Raw genomic sequence first — 16,062 nt, forward strand, 5'->3', positions numbered from 1 at the left:
TTGCCAAACCTATTTCTCCCACCATTATTGTTATTGAAGCCTTGTTGAGGCTTCTGTTGATCCTTCTATAAGAAATTTGGGTGATTCTTCCATGAAGAATTGTAGGTGTTTCCATAGGATTCTCCCATGTAATTCACCTCTTCAATTGCAGGATTCTCAAGGTCATAAGCTTCTCCTTCAGAGGAGGCTTCTTTGCACTGCCGGATGCAGTTTGTAATCCAGTCAGATTATGAGAAATTATATTGACTTACTGAGTCAATATTTTGTTCTGAGCCAATATGGCATTTAGAGTATCAATCTCAAGAACTCTTTTCTTCTGAGTTGTCCCATTGTTGACAGGATTTCTTTCAGAAGTGTACATGAACTGGTTATTTGCAACCATTTCAATGAGTTCCTGGGCTTCTGCAGGCGTTTTCTTCAGATGAATAAATCCACCTGCAGAATGGTCCAATGACATCTTAGATAACTCAGACAGACCATTATAGAAGATACCTATAATGCTCCATTCTGAAAGCATATTAGTGGGATACCTTCTGATCAATTGCTTATATCTTTCCCAAGCTTCATAGAGGGATTCACCTTCCTTCTGTTTAAAGGTTTGAACTTTCACTCTAAGCTTACTCATCTTTTGAGGTGGAAAGAATTTAGCTAAGAAGGCATTGACCAGTTTTTCTCAAGAGTTCAGGCTATCTCTAGGTTGTGAGTTCAACCATATACTAGCTCTGTCTCTTACAGTAAAAGGGAAAAGATAAGTCTGTAGACCTCGGGATTAACTCCATTTGTCTTAACAGTGTCATAGATTTGCAAAAATTCAGCCAAGAACTGATGAGGACCTTCCAATGGAAGTCCATGAAACTTACAATTCTGTTGCATCAGAGAAACTAATTGAGGCTTAAGCTCAAAGTTGTTTGCTCCAATAGCAGGAATAGAGATGCTTCCCCCATAGAAGTCAGGAGTTGGTGTAGTAAAGTCACCAAGCACCTTCCTTGCATTGTTGGCATTGTTGTTATTTTTGGCTGCCATGTCTTCTTCTTTTTCGAAGATTTTTGTCAGGTCCTCTCCAGAGAGTTATGCTTTAGCTTCTCTTAGCTTCCTCTTCAAAGTCCTTTCAGGTTCAGGATCAACTTCAACAAGAATGCCTTTATCTTTGTTCCTACTCATATGAAAGAGAAGAAAACAAGAAAATATGAAATCCTCTATGTCACAGTATTGAGATTCCTTGATGTGTCAGAAGAAAAGAGGAATAGAAGGATGAGGTAGAGAGAAGAGTTCGAACTTATAGGGAGGGAGGGGGTCCGAATTATTAAGAGAGGAGGAGTGTTAGTGATTAAATAGAAATAGATGAAAGAGGGAATTTTCAAAAATTTTCAAATAAAATAAAATTAAAGTTTAAAATAATTAGTTAATTAAAAGGATTTTTGAAAAAGTTGTTAGTAATTTTCGAAAATTGGAGAGAGAAAAGTAGTTATGTGGTTTTGAAAAAGATAAGAAGTTAGAAAAAGATTTTGAAATTAAAATTTGAAAAAGATATTATTTGAAAAAGATTTGATTGAAAAAGATATGTTTGAAAAGATATGATTGAAAAACAACTAAAAAAAGATTTGATTTTTAAAATTGATGACTTGACTAACAAGAAATTAAAAGATATGATTCTAAAATTCAAATATTGAACCTTTCTTAACAAGAAAGTAACAAACATGAAATTTTTGAATCACAACATTAATTGTTAGCAAGGATTTTTGAAAATATTAAAAGAAAAAATTAAAAAGATTTGATTTTGAAAAAGATATAATTGATATGAGAGGATATGAAAAAGATAAGATTTTGAAAAATTAGTTTTAAAACTTGAAAAATTGAAAAAAATTTGAATTGAAAACAAAACTACCTCCTTGGTGCTATCCTTGCGTTAAACGCCCAGAATGGTATCCATTCTGGCGTTTAACGCCCACTTGTCTACCTCCTTGGGCATTAAACGCCCAGCCAGGTACTCTGGCTGGCGTTTAAACGCTAGAATTCCTTCTTCACTGGGCGTTTTGATCGCCCAGCTTTTTCCTTGTGATTCTTCTACTGTATGTTCTGAATCTTCAATTCTCTGTATTATTGGCTTGAGAAGACATAATTTTGAATTTTTTTTGAATTTTTAAGGATGAGAAAGAAAAACCACAGAATGAAATTAAACATGAAAAACTAAGATCAAAATAAGGTATGCATGCAAGAACACTTTGAATGTCAATATGAAAATTAAGAACATATTTTTGAAATTTTTTGAGAAAAAGAAGACATGCAAGACACCAAACTTAGAAATTTTCATACTAGACACACTAACAATTTGAGAATGCACATGAGAAACAACAAAAGACACAAAACAAGAGAATTTAAAGATCAAACAATAAAAATCATCAAGAACAACTTGAAGATCAATGAAGACACAATGCATATATTTTGGAAAAATGCATGAAAAATAGAAACATGCAATTGACACCAAACTTAAAATTTGACTCTAGACTCAAACAAGAAACACAAAAATATTTTTGATTTTATGATTTTATTATTTTTTTGTATTTTTTTCGAAAATTATTTTGAGAAAGAAAATAAGAAACTCATAATTTTTAATGCGAATTCCAAGAATCATGCAATGTTAGTCTAAAGCTTCAATCTAAAAAGATTAGACTTGGCTAACCAAGCTTCAGCAGGACATTACATACAACAGCCAAATTGATGGGAATCAACTAGCTCCTGTAATGATAAAAGCATCATTTGAAACTCTAGAATTCATTCTTAAAAATTCTGAAGAACAAAATAAAAAGAAAAATATCTAATCTATGCAACAAGATGAACTGTCAGTTGTCCAAACTCGAACAATCCCCGGCAATGGCGCCAAAAACATGGTACACAAAATCGTGATACACAACTTCGTGTAGCTGACCAGCAAGTGCACTGGGTCGTCCAAGTAATACCTTACGTGAGTAAGGGTCGATCCCACGGAGATTGTCGGCTTGAATCAAGCTATGGTCATCTTGTAAATCTCAGTTAGGCGGATTCAAATGGTTATGGGGCTTTAATAATTAAAAGAATGAGATAGAACATAAAATAGGATAGAAATACTTATGCAATTCATTGGTGGGAATTTCAGATAAGCGTATGAAGATGCTTTGTTCCCTCTAACCCTCTGCTTTCCTATTGCCTTCATCCAATCATTCATACTCCTTTCCATGGCAAACTGTATGTAGGTGGATCACCGTTGTCAATGGCTACCATCCATCCTCTCAGTGAAAATGGTCCTCTACGGTTTCCCGTATGGCTAATCAGCTGTCGGTTCTCGACCGTGTCGGAATAAGATCCATTGATCCTTTTGCGTACTGTCACTGTGCCCCACAGTCGCGAGTTTGAAGCTCGTCACAGTTATCCCATCCTAGATCCTACTCGGAATACCACAGACAAGGTTTAGACTTTCTGGATCTCAAGAATGCTGCCTATTTGATTCAAGCTTATACCATGAAGAGTCTGATTGCACGGAATGGAAGCTCTGTTTTCAGGAGAGGCAACCATGCATCGTGAACCAGGCAAACCTCTTTCCCTTCCTTAAAGTGGCGTAGAAGGGGAGAGATCTTATGGCCGATCCAGCTTGAAATCTGGACAAGGCTACCAATCTTCTGTTAAGTTGTTGTACCTCCTTAACGCAGGTCAGACTCTTCATGTCCAGTATGGCCCGGCATTTTTCTGAGTTCACCTCAATTCCTCATTGTGTTAACATGAAACCCAGGAATTTGCCAGCTTCTACTGCAAAGGTGCATTTTGCAGGGTTAAGTCGCATGCCATGCCTTCTTATGGTTCCGAACACTTGGGCGAGGTCGGCCAGTAATGTCTCCACACTTTGTGTTTTTACCAACATGTCGTCCACATATACCTCCGTGAGTTTCCCGATATGGTCTGTGAAGACTTTGTTCATTAATCTTTGGTAGGTAGCTCCTACGTTTTTGAGTCTGAATAGTATGACGACATAACAGTAATTTGCTTTTTGAGTTAGGAATGAGGTGTTTTCCTGATCAGGTGGATACATTGGGATTTGATTGTATCCTGAATAAGCGTCCATGAATGAGAGGTACTTGTATCCGGAGGAGGCATCCGCTAGAGTGTCGATATTTGGGAGTGGATAGGGATCTTTTGGGCAGACTTTGTTGAAATCAGTGTAGTCGATACACATCCGCCACTTTCCATTTGATTTTTTCACCAAGACGACATTAGCTAGCCATAATGGGTATTTGACTTCTCTTATGAATCCTGGTTCCAATAGAGCTTGTACCTGTTCTTCCATAGCTTGGGATCTTTCGGGTCCGAGTTTTCTACGTTTTTGTTGTACTGGTCGAGATCCTGGGTATACTGCCAGCTTGTGGCACATTAGTTTGGGGTCTATGCCCGGCATGTCTGCGGCCTTCCATGCAAAGAGGTCGACATTGTTCCTTAAGAACTGAATCAGAGGCTCCTTTACATCTCCATTTAAGGTTGCCCCAAATTTTGTTGTTTTGTCTAGGGTGTCTCCAATCTGAACTTCTTCGATCTCGCCCTCAAGTTACGGACGAAGTTCTTCCCGACCTCGAATTCCACCGAGCTCGATGGTGTGGATTTCTTCTCTTTTGTCCCTGAGGTTTAGACTTTCGTTATAACAGTGTCGCGCTATTTTCTGGTCTCCTTTTATCGTAGTGATCCCCTCTAGAGTTGGGAGCTTCATGCATAGATGTGGAGTTGAAACTATTACTGCGAGTTGATTCAATGTTGCCCGACCTATCAGGGCATTGTAGGCTGAGCTTACGTCGACTACAATGTAGTCTATATTGAGTGTCCTTGATTGGGTTCCTTTTTCGAAGGTTGTGTGTAGTGAGATGTATCCAAGCGGTTGGATTGGAGTGTCTCCTAGTCCAAACAAGCTGTTTGGATATGCTCTGAGCTCTTTCTCCTACGGGCCGAGTTTATCGAAGGCAGGTTTAAACAAGATATCCACCGAGCTTCCTTGGTCCACCAATGTGCGGTGGAGGTTAGCATTGGCCAATATGATATTGATGACCATAGGATCGTCGTGTCCCGGGATGATGCCTACCGCGTTTTCTTAGGTGAAAGTAATAGTAGGGAGGTCGGGTGATCCTTCTCCTCCCTCGAAATGATATACTTCTTTAAGGTGCCTTTTGCGAGATGATTTTGAACGTGTCTCTCCGAGGTGCGAGGTGTTCGTTCTCCTCGTCTAACCTCTTCGTCCCTTCTTTTTTTTCAAGGCTCATCTGATTTGTTGGCTAAATACCGATCTAGTCATCCTTCTCTTACCAATTTCTTAATAACATTTTTTAAGTCGAAGTACTCATTGGTAGGATGTCCATAGATTCGGTGATATTCATAGTATTCTGTTCGATTACCTCCTCTTTTCTTGCTTTTGAGTGGGCGAGGTGGTGGGATCTTCTCGGTATGGCATACTTCTCGGTAAACATCTACAAGAGACACCCGAAGGGGGGAGTTATTGTTGTAATTTTTAGGCTTTTCGCCGTATTGATCTTCCTTTTTCTTGGACTCCTTATCCCTATCCCGGGAGGAGTAGGAGAATCCGGATTTTGAGGTCTCTCCTAGTCGAGATTTTCCCTCCATGTTGATGTTCTTCTCAGCTCGTTCCTGTACTTCATTCAGAGATGTTTGATGTTTCTTTGATATGGAGTGACTAAAAGGTCATTCTCGCAGGCCATTGACATAATGACTGCTTCCGTTGGTAGGCTTTGTATGTCCAGGCATGATTTGTTGAACCTCTCCATGTAGTTACGAAGACTCTCCCGATCTCCTTGCTTGATCCCTAATAGGCTTGGGGCGTTTTTGGCTTTGTCCTTCTGGATGGAAAATCGGGCAAGAAATTTCTTGGCCAGGTCGTCGAAATTTGTAATGGATCTAGGGGGCAAAGTGTTGAACCACTTAATTGCTGTCTTTGTTAGGGTTGTTGGGAAGGCTTTGCATCGAATAGCGTCCGAGGCATCGGTGAGATACATTCTACTTCTGAAATTGCTGAGGTGATGGCTTGGATCTGATGTGCTGTTGTACGGGGTCATGTCGGGAGCTTTGAAGTCCTTTGGGACTTTGGCTTTCATTATCTCTTTAGTGAATGGATCTTGATCTTTGTGGGAGCTGTCTTCGAGATCAGGCTAGATGTTTTTTGTTTTAAGGTTGGCTTCGAGCTTTAGGAGCTTGTCCTCTAACTCTCAGTGTCACCTAATTTCCCTCTGAAGGTCCCTCTCGGCTTCCTATTGACGATCGGCCTCGTTTTCGAGCCGTTTGAGGCGATTTTGTTGAGCTTGAAGTGCCTCAATGATTTCTGTAGTTGGCAAATTCTTGTCTTTGTTTGGTTGAGAAGTATCGTTTGGTGTAGTGTTCGCGTTCTTATTCGGCGTCCTATTTTCTAGATCAGAGTCATGGTTGTTGTCAAGGTTGTCCGCCATGATGATGGGATGACTTCCAGGTTCCCCGGCAACGGCGCCAATGTTTCGAGGGTTACCTGAAACTGTAGGTCGATCTCGGACGAGATCATCCGTTGTGGTTGGAGCTGATGTGCCCGACTTTGTTGGACTTGATGGTGTGGCTGATCCTTCGTTACCGGAGGGTGGTGATACCTACAAGAGATTGCGATGCTTAAGTTAGCACGTGCTTTAGGTAGGTTTTTAGTAGAATCAGAGTATGAGTTATACCTAAGTGCTCCAGTGTATTTATAATAGTGTGGAGTGACCTTTCTGGAGATAAGATAGTTATCTTATCTTATCTTTAAGTGAAGTTATCTTATCTTTTTAGGGAATCGCCTTATCTTTCTAGGCTCTGGCTGCCTTTAGATTTGCGTCGTGTTCCTTTGTTTGGGCTCACTTGGGCCTTTGTAGTGATTTGACCGAACTCTTTGGGAAGAGGTCGGGTGATTCTGACCATAAGTGGTCGGTCAACTTCGTCTTCTATCAGCCCGGGTCCAACAACTCGACCCAGGGCATGAACAGCTACTATCTTCTCCCAACTTGTTTTGAAAGATTCACTTTGTTCCCGTCACCTTCTTCCCATTAGAGCTTGGAACTAGTGAATACACTTCATTTTTTGCAAATTGAATCAGCTCTTCTTCGAATGCTTTAACCTAAGATGGATCTTCAAGAGCTTCCTTTACTATTTATGGTTCGATTTGAGAAATGAAGGCAAGATTATTTTGTTCCATCCTCCTTCTATTTGAGGATCTACTAGTGACACCTTATGACGGATATCCAATAATGAACTCTTATGGATAATTCTTCAAGAATTTTCATTCTCTTGGTTTGGGAGACTTGGGATGAGATTCAAATAGAAATTGATTTGATTGGTTGTCTGGTGCACAAAATTATGATTCACATTTTTCACAACTCTGGTACAACTAACTAGCAAGTGCACTGGGTTGTCCAAGTAATACAACCTTACGCGAGTAAGGGTCGATCCCACGGAGATTGCCGGCTTGAAGCAAGCTATAGTCATCTTGTAAATCTTAGTCAGGCGGATTCAATTGGTTATGAGTTTTGATAATTGAAAGATAAATAAAACGTAAATTAAAATAAAGGTACTTATGTAATTCATTGGTGGGAATTTCAGATAAGCGTTTGGAGATTCTTTGTTGCTTCTAAACCTCTGCTTTCCTATTGTCTTCATCCAATCATGCGTTCTCCCTTCCATGGCAAGCTGTATGTTGGTGGATCACCATTGTCAATGGCTACCATCCGTCTTCTCAGTGAAAATGGTCCAGCTATGGTTTCTGTACGGCTAATCAACTGTCGGATTTCTCGTCTTGGATGAAAAATACCAGGCACAGCTACCGCACGGCTAATCATCTGTCGGTTCTCACTTGTGTCAGAATAGGATCTCTCTATTCTTTTGCACACTGTCACTGTGCCCAACATTCGTGAGTTTGAAACTCGTCATAGTCATCCGGTCCCAGATCCTACTCGGAATACCACAGACAAGGTTTAGACTTTTCGGATCTCCGGAATGCTGCCAATTAGTTCTAGCCTATTGATGAGCGGATAATTTATACACTTTTTGGCATTGTTTTTAGTATATTTTTAGTATGATCTAGTTAGTTTTTAGTATATTTTTATTAGCTTTTAGTTAAAATTCACTTTTCTGGACTTTACTATGAGTTTGTGTGTTTTTCTGTGATTTCAGGTATTTTCTGGCTGAAATTGAGGGACCTGAGCAAAAATCTGATCCAGAGACTCAAAAGGACTGCAGATGCTGTTGGATTCTGACCTCCCTACACTCGAAGTGGATTTTCTGGAGCTACAGAAGCCCAATTGGCGCGCTCTCAACGGCGTTGGAAAGTAGACATCCTGGGCTTTCCAGCAATATATAATAGTCCATACTTTGCCCAAGATTTGATGGCCCAAACCGGCGTTCAAAGTCACCTCAAGAAATTCCAGCGTTAAACGCCGGAACTGGCACCTAATTGGGAGTTAAACGCCCAAACTGGCACTAAAGCTGGCGTTTAACTCCAAGGAGAGTCTCTACACGAAATTCCTTCATTGCTCAGCCCAAGCACACACCAAGTGGGCCCGGAAGTGGATTTTTCTGTCATTTACTCATCTATGTACTAGTTTTCTATAAGTAGGACCTTTTACTATTGTATAGATACATCAAGGACTTTTGATAGCTATCTTTGTTTTATGCTATCTTAGACCTTTGGAGGCTGGCCATTCGGCCATGCCTAGACCTTATGCTTATGTATTTTCAACGGTGGAGTTTCTACACACCATAGATTAAGGTGTGGAGCTCTGCTGTACCTCGAGTATTAATGCAATTACTATTGTTCTTCCATTCAATTCTGCTTGTTCTTTGTCCAAGATATCACTTGTTCTTCAACATGATGAAGGTGATGATTGACGCCCATCACCATTCTCACCCATGAACAAGGTGACTGACAACCATTCTTGTTCTACAAGCATCTGAGGCTTAGTGAATATCTCTTGGATTCCTGATTGCACGATGCATGGTTGATCGCCTGACAAACGAGCCAACCATTCCGTGAGATCAGAGTCTTCGTGGTATAGGCAAGAACTGATGGCGACATTCAAGAGAATCCGGAAGGTCTAACCTTGTCTGTGGTATTCTGAGTAGGATTCAATGATTGAATGACTGTGACGTGCTTCAAACTTGTAACCTACTGGGCGTTAGTGACAGACGCAAAAGAGTGATTCTATTCCGGTAGGGGAGGGAACCAAACCGGTGATTGGCAGCACTGTGACAGAGTGCGTGCATTAGCTTTCACTGCGCGGATGGGAGGTAGCTGCTGACAACAGTGAAACCCTACACGAGCTTGCCATGGAAAGGAGTAAGAAAGGATTGGATGAAGGCAGTAGGAAAGCAGAGAGACGGAAGGGAAGGCATCTTCATATGATTGTCTGAAGCTCTTACACCAATGATATACATAAGTATCACTATCCTTATCTTCTATGTTATTTTCGTTCATCATCATATACATTTGAGTTTGCCTGACTAAGATTTACAAGATGACCATAGCTTGCTTCAATGCTAACAATCTCCGTGGGATCGACCCTTACTCACGTAAGGTATTACTTGGACGACCCAGTGCACTTGCTGGTTAGTTGTGCGAAGTTGTGTAATGCCATGGAATTGAACCACCAAGTTTTTGGAGTTCATGACCAGGGATTATGAGAGTTGTGAAAAGTATTGTTCACAATTTCGCGCACCAAGTTTTTGGCGCCGTTGCCGGGGATTGTTCAAGTTTTGAGCAAGCTTTTGGTAACAATGCCTGGGATTGTTCTAGTTTGGACAACTGACGGTTCATCTTGTTGCTTAGATTAGGTATTTATTTTTTTCGAAATTCTTGAAGATGAATTCTAGAGTTTCATGATGATTTGTTGAAATCTGGCTGGCTGAGAAGCCATGTCTAATCTGATTGGACCGAGGTTTCAACTTATCACCACAAGAGCTTGTTGATTTTCATCAATTTTGCTTTTGGAGCAGTGATCTGCTAAGGCTTGGCTGACCTTTGGTCATGTCTAGTGTTTTGGACCGAAGCTTTCTTTGAAAGCTTGGCTGGCTGTGAAGCCATGTCTAATTCCTGGACCGGAGTCTTAGACTAGCATTGCACTGATTCCTGGAATTCTCATTAAGAATTTTGATACCTTTTCCCACTTAATTTTCAGAAAAAAAAAATTTTACAAAATCATAAAAACCAAAAAAATATTTGCTGTTTCTTGCTTGAGTCTAGAGTCTCATCTTAAGTTTGGTGTCAAATGCATGTTTTTGTTACATTTTTCGAATCCATGCATATATTTCTTTGTTTTGATCTTTGAATTCTTTTGGCTTGAGTGTTATTGTGTCTCATATAGTGTCAGTAGTACACAAACTGCTAAGTTTGGTGTCTTGCATGCATTGTTATTTGATTCTTATTGCATTTTGATTATAAAAAAATCCAAAATTTTTTTTTATTTGTGTCTTTTCAAGTCAATGATACAAAGAATTGAAGATTCAGAACATACTGCAGAGGAATTATACAGAAAAAGCTGAGCATTCAAAAATGCCCAGTGAAGAAGGCAGACTGGCGTTTAAACGCCAGCCAGGGCACCTGGCTGGGCGTTTAACGCCCAAAGAGGTAGCATTTTGGGCGTTAAACGCCAGAATGTATACCATTCTGGGCGTTTAACGCCAGGATGGTGCTAGGGGGAAGATTTTGTTTTCAAAATCAATTTTTTTTCAAGTTTTCAAAGTTTTTCAAAACCAAATCTTGTTCAAATCATATCTTTTCAATCAAATGTTTTCAAAATCAATTTCTTTCCTTTTTCAAAGATACTTACTAACAATTAATGATTTGATTGAACATTTTTTGCCTTTTCTATTAAGAAAGGTTTTATGTTTGAATCGTATCTTTTCTTGTTAGGCAAGTCATTAATTTTCAAATCATATCTTTTCAAATTGTTTTCAAATCATATCTTCTCAATCACATCTTTTTAAAACCATAACTTTTCAATTAAATCTTTTTAACCTCATCTTTTTCAAAATAGTTTTCAATCAAATCTTTTTAATTTCTAATTTCAAAATCTTTTTCAAAAATCACTTGATTTCTTTTTCACTTTCAATTTTCGAAAATTATCAATCAAATTTTCAAAATGTTTTCAAAATCTTTTAATTGAATTTTCGAAAATTCTCTTCCCTCCTTCCCACATCCTACTATTTATGGAGTACCACTCCTTCTAAAAGCACAATTCGAACCTTATCTAATTAAAGTTCGAATTCGTCTTCTCCTTCTTCTTTCTATTTCTCTTTTCCTCTGACATTCCAAGGAATCTCTATACTGTGACATAGAGGATTCCACATTTTCTTTTTCTCTTCTCTTTCATATGAGCAGGAGCAGAGACAAAGGCATTCTTGTTGAAGCTGACCCTGAACCTGAGAGGACCCTGAAGAGAAAGCTAAGAGAAGCCAAAACACAACTCTCTTTAGAGGACCTGACCGAATTCTTCAAGGAAGAAGAACACATGGCAGCCGAAAACAACAACAATGCCAACAATGCAAGGAAGGTGCTAGGTGACTTCACTGCACCTACTCCTGATTTCTATGGGAGAAGCATCTCTATCCCTGCCATTGGAGCAAACAATTTTGAGCTTAAGCCTCAATTAGTTTCTCTAATGCAACAGAATTGCAAGTTCCATGGACTTCCAATGGAAGATCCTCATCAGTTTTTAGCTGAATTCTTGCAAATCTGTGACACAGTCAAGACTAATGGGGTTAACCCTGAGGTCTACAGGCTGATGCTATTCCCTTTTGCTGTAAGAGACAGAGCTAGAATATGGTTGGACTCTCAACCTAAAGAAAGCCTGGACTCTTGGGAAAAGCTAGTCAATGCCTTCTTGGCAAAGTTCTTTCCACCACAAAGATGGAGTAAGCTTAGAGTGGAAGTCCAAACCTTCAGACAGAAGGATGGAGAATCCCTCTATGAAGCTTGGGAAAGATACAAACAATTAATCAGAAGATGTCCTTCAGACATGCTTTCTGAATGGAGCATCATAGGTATTTTCTATGATGGTCTCTCTGAACTATCCAAGATGTCTTTGGATAGCTCTGCTGGAGGATCTCTTCATCTGAAGAAGACGCCTGCAGAAGCTCAAGAATTGATTGAAATGGTTGCAAATAACCAATTCATGTACACTTCTGAAAGAAATCCTGTGAACAATGGGACTAGTCAGAAGAAAGGAGTTCTTGAGATTGACACTCTGAATGCCATATTGGCTCAGAACAAGATATTGACTCAACAAGTCAATTTGATTTCTCAAAGTCTGTCTGGAATGCAAAATGCACCAAACAGTACTAAGGATGCTTCATCTGAGGAAGAAGCTTATGATCCTGAGAACCCTTCCATGGAAGAGGTGAATTACCTAGGAGAACCCTATGGAAACACCTATAATTCTTCATGGAAAAATCACCCAAATCTCTCATGGAAGAATCAAGAGAGACCTCAACAAGGTTTCAATAACAATAATGGTGGAAGAAACAGGTTTAGCAATAGCAAGCCTTTTCCATCATCTTCTCAGCAACAGACAGAGAGTTCTAAGCAGAATACTTCTGACTTAGCAACAATAGTCTCTGATCTAACAAAGACCACTCAAAGTTTCATGAATGAAACAAGGTCCTCCATCAGAAATTTGGAAGGACAAGTGGGTCAGCTGAGCAAGAAAGTTACTGAACTCCCTCCTAGCACTCTCCCAAGTAATACAGAAGAAAATCCAAAAGGAGAGTGCAAAGCCATAGACATGGCCGAATATGGAGAGGAAAGAGAGGAGGAGGACGCCACTGAGGAGGACCTCAGTGGGCGTGTACCAATCTCCTCTGAGTTCCTCAATGAGGAACAATGGGAATCTGAGGCTCAAAATGAGACCATAGAGATTCCATTGGACTTACTTCTGCCATTCATGAGCTCTGATGAGTATTCTTCCTCTGAAGAGGATGAGTATGTCACTGAAGAGCAAGTTGCTAAATACCTTGGAGCAATCATGAAACTGAATGACAAGTTATTTGGAAATGAGACTTGGGAAGATGAACCTCCCTTGCTCACCAAAGAACTGGATGACTTGTCTAGGCAGAAACTGCCTCAAAAGAGGCAGGATCCTGGGAAGTTTTCTATACCTTGTACCATAGGCACCATGACCTTCAAGAAGGCCTTGTGTGACTTAGGATCAAGCGTAAACCTCATGCCCCTCTCTGTAATGGAGAAATTAGGGATCTTTGAGGTGCAAGCTGCAAGAATCTCATTAGAGATGGCAGACAATTCAAGAAAACAAGCTCATGGACTTGTAGAGAATGTTTTGGTGAAGATTGAAGACCATTACATCCCTACTGATTTCATAGTCCTAGAGACTGGGAAGTGCATGGATGAATCCATCATCCTTGGCAGACCCTTCCTAGCCACAACAAAGGCTGTGATTGATGTTGATAGAGGAGAGTTGATCATTCAAGTGAATGAAGAATCCTTGGTGTTTAAGGCCCAAGGACATCCCTCTATCATCATGGAGAGGAAGCATGAAGAGCTTCTCTCAAAACAGAGCCAAGCAGAGCCCCCACAGTCAAACTCTAAGTTTGGTGTTGGGAGGCCACAACCAAACTCTAAGTTTGGTGTTGAACCCCCACATTCAAACTCTAAGTTTGGTGTTGGGAGGTTCCAACACGGTTCTGAGTATTTCTGAGGCTCCATGAGAGTCCTCTGTCAAGCTAATGACATTAAAGAAGCGCTTGTTGGGAGGCAACCCAATGTTTTATAGTTAACTATTTTCTTTTGTTATTTTATCTTTTTTGTAGGTTGATGATCATAAGAAGTCACAAAAACAATGAAAAAAGCAAAAACAGAATGAAAAACAGGAAGAAAAAACAGCACACCCTGGAGGAGAAGAAGCTGGCGTTCAAACGCCAGTAATACTAGCTGTTGGGCGTTTAACGCCCAGTCTGGCACCATTCTGGGCGTTTAACGCCAGAAAGGGGCACCAGACTGGCGTTAAACGCCAGTAAAGGGCAACAACCTGGCGTTAAACGCCAGGAATGGGCACCAGCCCGGCGTTTAACGCCAGAAATAGCTCAAAATGTGATTTTGAGCAACATTTGGTGCAGGGATGACTTTTCCTTGACACCACAGGATCTGTGGACCCCACAGGACCCCACCATCACTCTCTCTCTTCTTCCCCCATTCACCAATCACCTCAATACTTCTTCCCCAAAAACCCTTCACCTATCAAATCCCATCTTTCTCTTCACCACTCACATCCTTCCTTCATAAAACCCCACCAACCTCACCCTTCAAATTCAAACCACTTTCCCTCCCACACCCCTTCTTTCCCTTCTTGGCCGAACACACCACCCTCCCCCTCTTCCTCATTTCTTCTTCTTCTACTCTCTTCTTTCTTCTTTTGCTCGAGGACGAGCAAACATTTTAAGTTTGGTGTGGTAAAAGCGTTGCTTTTTCATAACCATTTATGGCATCCAAGGCCGGAGAAACCTCTAGAAAGAGGAAAGGGAAGGCAAAAGCTTCCACCTCCGAGTCATGGGAGATGGATAGATTCCTCTCAAGGGTGCATCAAGACCACTTCTATGAAGTTGTGGCCTTGAAGAAGGTGATCCCCGAGGTCCCCTTTTCACTCAAAAAGGGTGAATATCCGGAGATCCGCCATGAGATCCGAAGAAGAGGTTGGGAAGTACTTACCAACCCCATTCAACAAGTCGGAATCTTGATGGTTCAAGAGTTCTATGCCAATGCATGGATCACCAAGAACCATGACCAAAGTGTGAACCCGAATCCAAAGAATTATCTCACTATGGTTCGGGGGAAATACTTGGATTTTAGTCCGGAGAGTGTGAGGGTGGCGTTCAACTTGCCTATGATGCAAGGAGATGAGCATCCTTACACTAGAAGGGTCAACTTTGATCAAAGGTTGGACCAAGTCCTCACAACCATATGTGAAGAGGGCGCACAATGGAAGCAAGATTCAAGAGGAAAGCCGGTTCAATTGAGAAGGCATGACCTCAAGCCCGTGGCTAGAGGATGGTTAGAGTTCATACAACGCTCAATCATTCCCACTAGCAACCGGTCCGAAGTTACCATAGACCGGGCTATCATGATCCATAGCATCATGATTGGAGAAGAAATAGAAGTTCATGAGGTTATAGCCCAAGAACTCTACAAGGTGGCGGACAAGACCTCCACTTTGGCAAGGTTAAGCTTTCCTCATCTCATCTGTCACCTCTGTTATTCAGTTGGAGTTGACATAGAGGGAGATACCCCCATTGATGAGGACAAGCCCATCACCAAGAAAAGGATGGAGTACACAAGAGACCCCTCTCATCAAGAGATCCCTGAGATGCCTCAAGGGATGCACTTTCCTCCACAAAATTATTGGGAGCAACTAAACACCTCCCTAGGAGAATTGAGTTCCAACATGGGACAACTAAGGGTGGAGCATCAAGAACACTCCATTCTCCTCCATGAAATTAGAGAAGACCAAAGAATCATGAGGGAGGAGCAACAAAGACAAGGAAGAGACATTGAGGAGCTCAAGCACTCCATAGGATCTTCAAGAGCAAGAAAGAGCCGCCATCACTAAGGTGGACCCGTTCCTTGATTTCCTTGTTCTTTATTCTTCTGTTTTTCGATTTTTATGCTTATGGTTATCCATGTTTGTGTCTTATGATCATTAGTGTCTTAGTGTCTATGCCCTAAAGTTATGAATGTCCTATGAATCCATCACCTTTCTTGAATAAAAACGTGCTTAATTGAAAAGGAAAGAATTGCATGAATTCTGAATTTTATAATAGTTTAATTATTTTGATGTGGTGGCAACACTTTTGTTCTTTGAATGTATGCTTGAACAGTGCATATGTCTTTTGAACTTGTGGTTCATGAATGTTGGCTCTTGAAAGAATGATGAAAAAGGAGACATGTTACTGAGGATCTGAAAAATCATTAAAAAAATGATTCTTGAAGCAAGAAAAAGCAGTGAATACAAAAAAAAAAAAGAGAAAGAAGGAAGCAAATGA

General features: G+C 40.5%; 2 non-coding genes across 2 annotated transcripts; one reads left to right on the forward strand and one right to left on the reverse strand.

The window, feature by feature from the left end:
* The first annotated feature begins 511 nt into the window (after positions 1-511).
* LOC130942416 (small nucleolar RNA R71) lies at positions 512-619 on the forward strand. The gene has a single exon (XR_009070986.1). It is a non-coding gene; the product is annotated as a small nucleolar RNA R71 (small nucleolar RNA).
* An 11,308-nt stretch (positions 620-11,927) lies between these two features.
* LOC130942499 (small nucleolar RNA R71) lies at positions 11,928-12,035 on the reverse strand. Its single transcript, XR_009071067.1, has one exon. It is a non-coding gene; the product is annotated as a small nucleolar RNA R71 (small nucleolar RNA).
* Positions 12,036-16,062: the final 4,027 nt, after the last annotated feature.

The sequence above is a fragment of the Arachis stenosperma genome, chromosome 7 (genome assembly GCF_014773155.1).
Source record: "Arachis stenosperma cultivar V10309 chromosome 7, arast.V10309.gnm1.PFL2, whole genome shotgun sequence".
Lineage (NCBI taxonomy): Eukaryota > Viridiplantae > Streptophyta > Magnoliopsida > Fabales > Fabaceae > Arachis > Arachis stenosperma.